This window comes from Carlito syrichta, unplaced genomic scaffold (assembly GCF_000164805.1).
Source record: "Carlito syrichta isolate Samal-C Ts95f unplaced genomic scaffold, Tarsius_syrichta-2.0.1 Scaffold62547, whole genome shotgun sequence".
Lineage (NCBI taxonomy): Eukaryota > Metazoa > Chordata > Mammalia > Primates > Tarsiidae > Carlito > Carlito syrichta.
This window is the reverse complement of record NW_007006643.1, coordinates 180,037-193,128: the sequence shown is the minus strand read 5'-3', so window position 1 is coordinate 193,128 and position 13,092 is coordinate 180,037. Positions and strand designations below refer to the sequence as shown.

General features: G+C 37.8%; 1 protein-coding gene and 1 pseudogene across 1 annotated transcript in view; one reads left to right on the top strand and one right to left on the bottom strand.

The window, feature by feature from the left end:
- SPRY3 (sprouty RTK signaling antagonist 3) overlaps window positions 1-13,092 on the bottom strand; it is a 116,954-nt gene that overhangs the window by 50,293 nt on the left and 53,569 nt on the right. The window lies entirely within an intron of this gene.
- On the top strand, window positions 4,625-5,915 carry LOC103252164 (annotated as a pseudogene).

Sequence of the window (13,092 nt, the reverse complement as noted above, 5' to 3'; positions counted from 1 at the left end):
AATGGATATTTCAGATCATCAAAATAAATTGAGTTTTTTTGGAAATGTAAAAAGGAAAAAATTCCATTCAAGTGGAAAATTAAAAACTTAAAAAGAAAGGGAGAAAGTTAAAAAAAAAAAAAAAAAGGGTTTGGCTCAAAGAGGGGGAAAAAAAAAACAGCAGAATTGAGTGCCTAGAAATAAACTCTTACATTTATGGTTAACTGACTTTCTGTAAGGATGTCAGGAAATTTTGACAGGAGAAAAGTCTTTTCAACGAATAGTGCTGGGATAACTAGATATCCACATGCAAATTAATAAATATGGGCCCTCGGTGGCTCAGCCTGTAATCCTGCACCTTTGGGAGGCTGAGGTGAGTGGATTGCCTGAGCCCGTGGGTTCGAGACCCACCTGGGCAGCAAGACCTCATCTCTACAATAAAACAAAAAATCAGCCGGGCGTGGTAGCGCATGCCTGTAATTCCGGCTACTTGGAAGGCTGAGGCGGCAGGATCGCCGGAGCCCAGCAGGTCGAGGCTGCGGTGGCCGGGAGCGGCCACTGCACTCCAGTCTGGGCGAAGAGTGAGACTCCAACTCAAAAAATAAAAAAATAATTAAAAAAAATAATAAATATGAGCCCTTAGCTCATGTCATCCAAAGAAAATCAACCCCAAATGAATAGCAGACCTAGATATAAGGTCTATAAAATCCTAGGAGAAAAGACAGGAGTAATCTTTACTATCTTGGATTAGGCAATGATTTCTTAGATGCATGACCAAAAACATGTGACAAAAGAAAAACAGATCATTTGGACTTCATAAAGAGAAAAAAAACTTTTGTGCTGTCTATGATACTATCAAGAAAGTGAGAAGACAACTCTCAGAATGAAGGGACAGTATTTGCAAGTCACATATCTGAGAAGGGGCTTTTATACAGAATATATAAAAACTTTTATAACTCAATAATAAAAGACAAATATCCAAATTGAAAAATGGAAAAAGATCTAGATACTTCAAAGTAGATATACAAATAGCTAATAAATGCATAAAAAGACACTCAACTTCATTATAAATAGGGAAATGCAAAGCAAAAACACAATTAGATATCGCCTCATACCCACAGTATGGCTATAATAAAAAATACAAACATTAGCAAAGAGAGTTAGCAAGAACATGGAGAAATTTCAAGTCTTATACGCTATTAACGGGACTGTAAAATTGTGCAGCTCCTTTGGAAAACAGTATGGCAGTTCCTCAAAATGGTAAACATAGAGTTGCTATACTACCCAGCATTTCTACTTCTAGGTATACACCAAAGAGAAATGGAAACATGTCTATACAGAAACCATGAAGAACCATAAGAACATGAAAACTACAGGAATGGTCATAGCAAAATTATTCATAATAGTCCCAAAGTGGAAACAACACAAATATTCATTAATTGGTATATAGTGAAATAAAATATTGTGTATCCATACAGTTTATTATTTTGCAAAGACAACGCAAAATACTGATACATCTGGAATCGTCAATTAATCTTGAAAGTAAAGTTAAATAATCCAGTCACAAAATAATACATATTGTATGACCTCATTTATATAAAATATCCTGAATAGGCAAATCTATGAAGAAAAATTAGATTAGTAGTTGCTCTATGACTTGGAGACAGTGATAGAAGAAGAGAGAAGTGATTTCTAATGGGTAGTGGGTTTCTTTTTAGGGTGATGAAAATGTTTGGAAATTAGATAGTGGTGATAGTTGCACAACTTTGTGTATATACAAAAACCTATTGAATTGCATGCTTTAAAATGGTGGACTTATGAATTATATTTCAATAAACCAGTTAAAAATGTAGCTAGTTATTACCCACAGAGAAAATTTTAACATATTCAAAAGGACTTCATTTTGTGAATTAAGGACATAACAAATGCAGAATTAACAACAGCAAAACCCAAGTCTGATTACTGTAAAAAAGATTATCTCCTAAATAATTACCCTATCAAAGAGGAAATCAGAGCAGAAAATGCAAAGAACCTAAAAATTAAGGACTACATTATCAAAATATATGTGTTACAGATAAAACTGAACTTGGAGAAACAAATACTTTTCTATAAAGAATCTTTCTTTTTTTTAATATTACATTGCTGACAGTTTTTAAGTCTCATGTCTCCCACTTCCCATCCTGCCCCACATCTGGACAAGCTGATAAGAAAGCCCAGTGCTCCCTCCTGTGGTGCAGGCAGAAGATTCAAACGACACAAGCCCCTGCCCAGGCATGAGAACTTTCATCGCAACCTTAAGCACCATAAAATCCAACCCAGTCTCCCTTTTTTGCTCTTTCATGCCATTTTCAGATCAGCTTGGGAGGCTTGCTCTGTCCTTCCTAGAAAGACTCATTAATAAAACTTTTCATATCCTGTTGGTTTGTGCTTGATATCATCAGTCTTGCCATCTAAAACAAATTTGGATAGGTATCTGTCCTGTTTCTGCAGTATGGCCACAACATACTTTCACTACTTAACAAGGAAAACTTACATAAACAAATTAAATATGTAATTTAAAAATTTATAAATAAGACCATACATATAAAAATCCTTCACAAAGCAGAAAAAGTTAAAAGGATACAAGTTAATAAATTAATATTAAATATTAAAAATAAAGTAGCTTGTATTTTTTTGGTCAAAACAATTTCTAACCAATAAGAATTTATAAAACAAAGAAGATGTTTCCTTTTATTGCCTAATATTTCATTGGGTGGGCCTAATTGAATGGTATGTAAATTATATATTAATAAAGCTGTCACAAAATACATTCAAGTTTAATCATAAAATAAGCAATATAATGGAAAGAAGATGGGAAAACAGTGTGGCGATTACTAAAAGATCTAAAAATCAACCTCCCATATAACTCAGCAATCCCCCTTCTGGGAATATACCTGGAGAAACTCAAATCATTCTGCAAAAAAGATACCTGCACACACATGTTTATTGCAGCACTGTTCACAATAGCAAAAACATGGAAACAAACATGCTGCCCATCAAAAGTAGACTGGATTAAAAAATGTGGTACATATACATGATGGAATATTACTCAGCCATAAAGAAGGACAAAATTATGAACCTCGCAGAAACTTGGATGAATTTAGAGTCTGTAATACTCAGTGATCTATCACTGAAACAAAGAACTGAGTACCACGTGTTCTCACTCATAAGCGGACCCTGAACAATTATCATAATACTATAATATAGAAAGGGATTGGTAGTAGTGGGAAACTGCCAGGGAAGGGAGTGGGGGCGACACACTTCATCAATAAGGGTATCTGATCTCACATAAGGTGATATGTGGACCAAAGTAAGGCCCAAACTTTACCTGTACAATGACCATTTGTATACCTGACTCTGAATTGTACCCTACATCTTTAAACTAAAAACTAAAAAAGAAAGTAAAAAAAAACCAGCTGAAAAAAAGAAAGAAGATGGATCAAATACACGTTGTGAATAAGATAGTATAATCTAAATAATTTAGATGTCTATAACATACTTCATACTACCCTGTCGTTTCTATTAGCAGCTACATATCACTGCGTAGTGTGGATAAACCATAATTTCTTTGAACATGTCTTTATAGATAAACATTAAGGTGTATCATAATTTTTCCATAATTACAAACAAAGCTTCATTGAGAAGTTTCTCTATCCTTATGTACATGAATGACCATTTCTTTAGAAATGATGACTACTCAAAATGAGTTGTGATAACTTAAGTGCCATATTGTAACCTCTAGAGCAGCCACTAACAAAATAGCTCAACAGAAGAATTAAAATTGTATATTATAAAATATTTAACTAAAAAGAGGCAGTAAAGAGAAGCAAAAGGACATGAGACATGTAAAGTATTAGCAAAAAATCACCTGTAAATCCAATCACACCTATATTTAATTAAATGTGAATGAATGATATGCTTTAATAAAAAGACAGAGATTGTCAAATGACATAAAAAAGCAATACCCAACTATATGCTATTTACAGGAGACATATTTTAGATGTGAGTACAAATAGGTTGAAAGTAAAAGGATAGAAAAAGATATACCAGGCAAACTATAAACATAGGAGACAGGAGTGGTTATATTAATATAAGAGTAGACTTTAAGACAAGAAAGAGTAGTGCAGATGAAGAAGGACATTTCATAATCAAAAAAGGGTCAATACATTAGAAATATCTAACAATTATAAATGCATGCCCACCTAATAATAGAACCGTAATGCACATAAAGCAAAAATGGACAGAATTGAAAAAAGAAACATTTCAAAAAACTTAATAATTGATAGAACAAATAGACAAAAGTTAGTAAACATATACACTATCAACCTGTTTGACCAGACATTGGAGACCATTTCACACAATAACAACAGAACACACATTTTATTCAAGAATACATGAAACATTCTCTGGGATAAAATTAAAATAAGATCGGAGCTGATTTTAAATATGTTCTCTGACAACAATGGAATTAAATTAGAAGTAAACAACAGATGCTAGCCCTCCCCCTTCCCCCCTGCAGGAGCGGGGCGCCTCCGGGGGAGGAGGAGGAATCAGCTGCGGGTCCTCGGTGTTCCTAGCACCCAGCTTCCCTCCAAGCCGGGTCGCGATGTACGACTGTATGGAAACGTTTGCCCTGGGTCCTCGACGGCTGTACGGGGCGGCCGGGCCTGGGGCCGGCTTGCTGCGCAGAGCCACCGGCAGCTCCTGCTTCGCTGGACTTAAGTATTTTGCTTGGATGCAACCTGCCAGTCTGCAATCAGTGGAGAGACAGTACTAGCTCAGAGGAGGTGGTGCCCAGCTGGCCCTCGCCCCCTCCGGCCTCATCGGGTCTACAAGCCGTGCTTCGCGTGCAATGACAAGTCCTCTGGCTACCACTATGGGGTCAGCTCTTGTGAAGGCTACAAGGGCTTCTTTCGCCGAAGCATCCAGAAGAACATGGTGTACACCTGTCACCGCGACAAAAACTGTATCATCAATAAGGTGACCAGGAATCACTGCCAGTACTGCCAGCTACAGAAGTGCTTCGAAGTGGGCATGTCCAAGGAAGCTGTGCGGAATGAACGGAACAAAAAGAAGAGGTGAAGGAAGAAGGGTCACCTGACAGCTATGAGCTGAGTCCCCAGTTAGAAGAGCTCATCACCAAGGTCAGTAAAGCCTATCAGGAGACCTTCCCCTCGCTCTGCCAGCTGGGCAAATATACCACGAACTCCAGTGCAGACCACCGAGTGCAGCTAGATCTGGGGCTGTGGGACAAGTTCAGTGAGCAGGCCACCAGGTGCATCATCAAGATCGTGGAGTTTGCCAAGCGGTTGCCCGACTTCACAGGGCTCAGCATTGCTGACCAGATCACTCTGCTCAAGGCTGCCTGCCTGGATATCCTGATGCTACGGATCTGCACCAGGTACGACCGTGACCCGGACCCAGGTGCACAATGCCGGCTTCGAGCCGCTTACAGACCTTTTTTTTTTTGCCTTTGCTGGGCAGCTCCTGCCACTGGAGATGGATGACACGGAGACAGGGCTGCTCAGTGCCATCTGTCTCTTCTGTGGAGACCGCATGGACCTGGAGGATCCTGAAAATGTGGACAAGCTGTAGGAGCCACTGCTGGAAGCCCTGACGTTGTACGCCCGGTGCTGGCGGCCCAGCCAGTCTGACATGTTCCGAGGATGCTCATGAAAATCGCCGACCTCCGGGGCATCAGCACCAAGGGAGCAGAAAGGGCCATCACTCTGAAGATGGAGATTCCAGGCCCAATGCCTCCTCTCATCTGAGAGATGCTGGATAACCCCGAAATGTTTGAGGACGACTCTTCACAGCCTGGTCCCCACCCTAAGGCCTCTAGCGAGGATGAGGCTCGTGGGGGCCAGGGCAAAGAGGGCCCGAAGTCCCCAGCCTGACCAGGGCCCCTGACCTCCACCATTGTGGGGGTTGGGGCTCCAGGCAGCAGACTGACCATCTCCCAGACACCACCAGTGACTCGAGGACCCGCTCTGCCCTCTCTCACTCCCTTCCAATGAGCTCCTTGTTTTTGCCTAAGTTTCCAGGGGTGCCTCTGTGTTCATCCCCTTCCCGATCTAACCGGCTCCTTTGCCAGTCCCAGGGGCCTGCACTGCTCCCACTAGGAGAGAGGGAAGTGGGATGAGCCTGGGTTTGGATTCTAAAATCTCAGTACTGCCCCTCAGATACCAGAGTCCTAGGCTCCCCAGGGCAGGGGGGAAGACCCTGTCATTCCTCAACCCCTTCCTCTGTCAGGTGCTTGGCCCTCTGGGAGCAAACAGGAACACTAGAGACCAAAAAAGGGGCAAAGGGAGAGGACTGAGCCTACTCTCTTGCCCCTACCCTTGGTGCCTGATGCTGTGTGGTGCACCTGCTGGGTACACGCTGCCCTCTGTGCCCTGTCCTCATGCTGGGTCAGGGTGGGTGGAGGCTGGGTCTTGCATCTGGGATGGGGCCACAAGGTGAAAGGGACAGATGCATGCCCACTGGACACCTCTGCTTGGGTGCAGAGTTCACCCTGTGCCCTCTGTCATAAGTCCCTCTGCCAGCCCTGTCATGTGCCTTGGGTTCCTCCTGCCCCCATCTCAGCCATCAGGGCAGGGACCCTCCTACACTACAGAGGGGTGAGGGGATTCCTCTCTCCCTAGTGCCTTCTACCCCAATCCCCCAGAGCAGGTTGGCCCAGGGAGAGGGGATGCTGCTTAGCTGATCCCACCCTGACCCAGAGGAAGCCTCTATTTATTTATGAGCTTTTGTTTACACCCTGAAATGGACCCCTTCCTCCAGGGGTCTTGGGTGAGGGAGCCCAAGGCCCCTATGACTCCCCGCTTTGTTCCTCCAATCCCCAGTTTGTATCTAACTGCCAAATAAGATTCCCACTGGCTTCCCCTTTTCTCTGGGGAGTTAGGGTGCTATCCCCACCCCTCTGTTTACATCTCCCCTCTGCCCTACTGTATTGTATATTGCTGAGTTTTCTATTTTTGCAAAATAAAGTGATGGAAACAAAAAAAAGATAAACAAATAACAGAAAAAATTGGAACTCTCAAAATATCTGGAAACTCAACAACAGACTTCCAAAGGATCCATAAGTTAAATAAGAAATCACAAGGAAAATTATAATACTTAACTGAATGAAAGTGACAACCAAAATATCAAAATTTATGTTATGGTCCTTAAGCAGTGCTTGAAGAAAAATGTATACTTTGACCCCTTTAACATAAAGAATAAATATTGCTAATTAATAATCTAAACTTTCATCTTAAGAAACTGGAAAACAAAAGTAGATTAAACTCAAGGCAAGAAAAAGAAAGAAATAATAAGATCAGAGCACAAATAAATGAAACCAAAACCAAAAAATACAATAGAAGAAAATAAATTAAACTTAAACTTTTTTCTTTCAAAAGATCAATAAAACTGAAAAATCTAGGACAACCCCTTTGGGTCCCCTCCTATTGTTGGAACTTTTCTGTCCTCTCGATAAATTCTGCTTTCAAAAAAAAAAAAACTGAAAAAAATCTCCATATAACTTAGATAAAAAAGAGAAGACACAGATCAGAAAAATCAGAAATGATAAAGGGACCATAATCAAACTTTACAGAAATTAAAAGAATTATGAGGAGATATTATGAACAACTAATGAATGCTGTCACATAACAGGGATTGTACAACATGATCAAGCAGGATTTATCCCAGGAATACAAGGTTGGTTTAATATCTGAAAATCAATTAATGTAATATTTCATGATAATGAAGAACAAAGACAGTATGACAATATCAACAGATACAGAAAAGGCATTTGACAAATGTTAATATCCTTTCACAAGAGAAACTCTTGGTAAACCAGAATGAACATTTTGTATTCTGGAAAAAGGCATCTGTGAATGATGGTGAAAGACTAAATCAAGAGTCAGCAAATTACAACCCAAAGTCAGGCCCACTGTTTTTTTTTTTTAATGATGTTTGTTATTTATATATTGCCTATGGCTGCTATCCTCTTACAGTTGAATAGTTGCAACAGAAACTTTATAGCTCCCAAAGCCTAAATGGTTTACTATCTACATTTTTAAAGAAAATGCTTGCCAACCTCTGGACTAAGATGAAGAACAAGGCAAATATCCCTGTTTTTATCACTCTTATTTAACATTGTACTGGGATTCCTAGCCAGTGCAATGAATCAAGAAAAAGAATCAAAAGACATTCAGATTGGAAAGATGCAAAATTGTGTTTATTAACAGATAACAGATAACATGTGTGAAAATCCTAAGGAATATGCAAAATCTATGTAATGAAATGCTATTAAGTAATTTAAAATTAAAAAGAAAGAAATACTTATTTGCAGAAAAACATGAAAGAATCTTAAAAACATGCTAATAGGTTAAAGAAGGTAGACTCAAAAAATGATATGATATTATGTATATGGTATTCTAGAAAAGGTAAAACTATAGGGAAAAAGTGAGACTCTGTGATTGCATGGAACCATAGGAGGGGCTGGGGATTTTCTAAAAAAGGAGGATGAGAAAACTTTTGAAAGCAATGGGCATGTTCTAAAACTTGATTGTGGCAATGGTTACATGGTTGTATACATTTAGTAAAGTCCACATTTAAAACAGGTGGATTTCAGGTTATATAACTTAGAGCCCAAATAAAGTTTTGATTTTAAAAAGAATCACTAAGAGATTTTTAAAATAATTTATACTGTGGATATTTGCAACAAACATTTTCTACAATCAATTGTATCAAAAATATACAAAGAAGTCTTATGGATAGTCCAATAGAAAATTGGTAAATGTTCTGAACAGGCACTTCACAATAGGATCCCCAAATGGTCAGCAAATATAAAATAGTGCTCAACTTCATTAATCACCAAGAAAATGCAAATTGAAATCACTATATGATACCATTGCATGCTCAACAGAATTGATTGAATGAAAAAGATGATACTAGACTTGAGTAAGAATATGGAATAAGTAAACTTTCTTTATCCCTGGTGGGACTGTACATTGGTAAACAGTTTGGAAAACTTTAAGTATATATGATAGCTGAGCATACACATATCCCATGATCTAGCTACTCCAATTCCAGGTGTATAGTCAACAGAGTTGCATAATTTGTTTGCTAGAGGGAATGTAATAGTGTTATATTCATAGCAGCACTATTCAAAACAGTCTAGAATTGGAAACAACCTTAAATACCCACCAAAATGGATAAATAAATTGCATTGCATCTGTGGATACTTTGGGTAATATGGTCAGTTTAACAATGCTTATTCTTCCAATCCATAAGCATAGGATTTCTTTCCATTTTTCTGTATCTTCTGAAATTTCTTTCATCAATGTTTTGTATTTCTCCTTGTAGAGATCGTTCACCTCCTTGGTTAAATATATTCCTAGGTATCTTAGCTTTTTGGCTGCTATTGTAAATGGAATTGAGTTCTTGATTTGATTCTCAGCTTGGTCACTATTGGTGTATAGCTGTACTAACTGATTTGTGTGTGTTGACTTTGTATTTTGAAACTTTACTGAATTAATTTATCAAGTCCAGGAGTCTTTTGGAGGAATATTTAGGGTTTTCTAGATATAAGATCATATCGTAGGCCTACAGAGATACTTTGATTTTTTTCATTTTCAATTTGGATACACTGTATTTCTTTTTCTTGCCTGATTTCTCTGACTAGAACTTTCAGTACTATGTTGAAGGGTAGTGGTGAAAGCGGGCATCCTTGCCTTGTTCCAGTTCTGAGGGGGAATGTATTTAACTTTTCTTCATTTAGGATGACATTGGTTGTGGATTTGTCATATATGGCTTTTATTATTTTGAGAAATGTTCCCTCAATGCCTATTTTTCTGAAGGGATGCTGGATTTTATCAAATGTCTTTTCTTTGTCTATTGAAATGATCACATGGTTTTTAAAAAATTCTGTTTATGTAGTGGATTATGTTTATTGACTTGCATATGTTGAACCACCCTTGCATTCCTGGTATAAGACTCACTTGGTCATGGTGTATTTTTTTAATGTGCTGTTGAATTCAGTTTGTTAATACTTTGTTGAGGATTTTTGTGTCTATGTTCATGAGGGATATTGATCTGTAGTTTTGTGTGAGTGTGTGTGTGTGTGTGTGTGTGTGTGTGTGTGTGTCTTTTTCTGACTTTAATATCAGAGTGATACTGGCCTTGTAGAATAAGTTAGGGAGGATTCCCTCCTCTTCCAACTTGTGGAATAGCTTCAGTATAATTAGTGCCAGTACTTTTTTGAAGGTCTGGTAGAATTCAGTTCTGAGTTCATCAGGTTCTGCACTTTGTTGTTGTTGTTGGGAGACTTCTAATTACTGTTTCAATCTTACTACTCACTATTGGTCTCTTCAAGGTTTTTATTTCTTCCTGTTTCAAGTTTTGGTGGTTGTATGTTTCAAGAATTTATCCATTTCTTCTAGATTGTCTAGTTTGCTTGCACAGAGGTGTTCATAGTAGTCTTGAATGATCTTTTGAATTTCCTCCATATCAATTATGTCTTCTTTTTCATTTCTGATTGAGCTAATTTGAATCTCCTCTCTTTGTTTCTTAATTAATCTACATAATGGCCTATCAATTTTGTTTATCTTTTCAAAGATTCATCTTTTTGTTTCATTGATCCTTTGTATTGTTTTTCATTATCGTTTAGTTCTCAATTTCATTTAGGTCTGCTCTGATCTTCATTATTTCTTTTCTTCTGCTAACTTTGAGCTTGGTTTGTTTGTGTTTTTCTAGTTCTTTGAGGTGTGATGTTAGGACATCAACATGTGATCTTTCAGTCTTATTCATGTAGTCCTTAAGCATTATAAATTTTTCTCTGAGCACAGCTTTGGCTGTGTCCCAGAGGTTTTGATAACATGTTTCACCATTGTCATTTGTTTCAAGTAATTTTTTAATTTCCATCTTGATGACCCAAGGATCATTCAGGAGCAAATTGTTTAACTTCCATATCTTTATTTAGTTTCATGAGTTCTTTTTGGAGTTAATTTCTAGTTTTATTCCACTGTGGTCCAAGATGGTGCTTGATATGATTTTGATTTTTTTTATTTATTGAGATTGATTTGTGGCTTATCATATGGTCTACCTTGGAGAATGTTCCATGTGCTAATGAGAAAAATGTGGTATTCTATAATTTTGAGATGGAATGCTCTGTAGATGTCTGTTAGTTCTATTTCCTCTAGAGTTCTATTTAGCTCTGTTTCTTTGTTGACTTTCTGCCTTGATAATCTATTGCTTTTGTGGAGTGTTGAAGTCTCCCACTATTATTGTATTGCTGTCTAACTCTTTTTTTAGGTCTAGTAGAATTTGTTTTATAAAGCTGGGTGCTCTGGTGTTAGGTACCTATATATTTAAAATTGTTATGACTTTTCATTGAATCACTTTATCATTATTTAATAACAGTCTTTGGGTTTTTTTTTTACTGTTGTTTTCCTAAAGTCTGTTTTACCTGATATGAGGATGGTTACTCCTGTTCATTTTTTATTTCCATTTGCATGGAATACTTTTCCTCAACCCTTTACCTTGAGACTATAGTAGTCTTTGTGAGTTAAGTGGGTCTCTTGAAGGCAGCAGATATTTTGGTTGTGTGGCTTTTTAAAAATTCATGCTGATGGTCTATACTTTTTTTGTGGGGCATTGAGATCATTTATGTTCAGAGTTAATAATCATATGTAAGGTACTAGTCTATTTATCAAATTGGTTATCTAGTCGTTTTATTTATTTTCTCTATTGTGTTGGTGTTCCATAAAGCCTGTGAGTTTTATGATTTCCAGCATTTTTCTACTGGTGCATTTTGACCTTTTGTTTCAGTATTTAGGATTTCTTTGAATATTTCTTGTAGACCTGACCTAGTGGTGACAAATTCCCTCAATGTTTCCTTGTCTGTGAAGGACTTCATTTCTCCCTCATTTATGAAACTTAGTTTTGGAGGATACAAAATCCTTAGCTAACAGTTATTCTGTTTGAAGAGACTGAAGATGGGGCCCTAATCCCTTTCAGTGTATAGGGTTTTTTCTGAGAAGTCTGCTGTTAGTCTGATAGGTATATCTTTGTAAGTTATTTGGTGCTTTTGTCTCACTTCTCTTAAAATTCTTTCCTTCACATTAACTTCGCATGGCCAGATGATTATATGCCTTGGGAATGACATTTTTGCAATGAATCTTCTGGGGGTTATTTGGGCTTCTTGTATCTGGATGTTTAGATCTCTGACAAGGCCAAGGAAGTTTTTCTCCATTAACCCTTTAAATAGGTTTTCCAAACCTGTTGCTTTTTCTTCTTCCCCAGAAACACCTGTGATTCTTAGGTTTGGATGTTTTACATAATCCCACATTTTTTGGAGACTTTGTTCCATTCTCTTAATTCTTTTTTCTTTATTATTGTCTGATTGGGTTAATTCAAAGGCCTTGTCTTCAAGTTCTGAGATCCTTAATTTTGCTTATCCTAGTTTACTGTTAAATCTTTCCACTGCATTTTATACTTCCCTAAATGCTTACTGTAGCCCCAGAATTTCAAGCTTGGTGTGTGTGTGTGCGTGTGTGTGTGTGTGTGTATCTTCAGAGAATTTTACATCCATGTCCTGAATAGTATTTTAACATTTCTTTATGTTGGTTTTCAACTTTCTCCTGAAGTTCATCGACCACTAAAATAACACACACACATAAACACACACACACACACATACACACACACACACACACACACACACATACTCACTCACTTTATCTAAAAAGCCCATAAATAAAACTGAAGGCTAAAAGTATTAAACTGGTAGAGAAAAATCTAATCATATAAAAATTACATTGAGAATGAGTGGGCTAAACACTCTAAATAAAAAGGAATAACCAACAGAGCATACCAGGCAACTTATAGAATGGGAGAAGATAGTCACAAACTATACATCCGACAAAGGACTTATATCAGAATCTACAAAGGGTTCAAACAAATCAGCAGGATAAAAAGCAAATAATTCCATTAAAAAGTGGGCAAATGAGCTGGGCTCGGTGGCTCAGCCTGTAATCCCGTGCCTTGGGAGGCTGAGGTGAGTGGATTGCCTGAGTCTGCGGGTTCGAG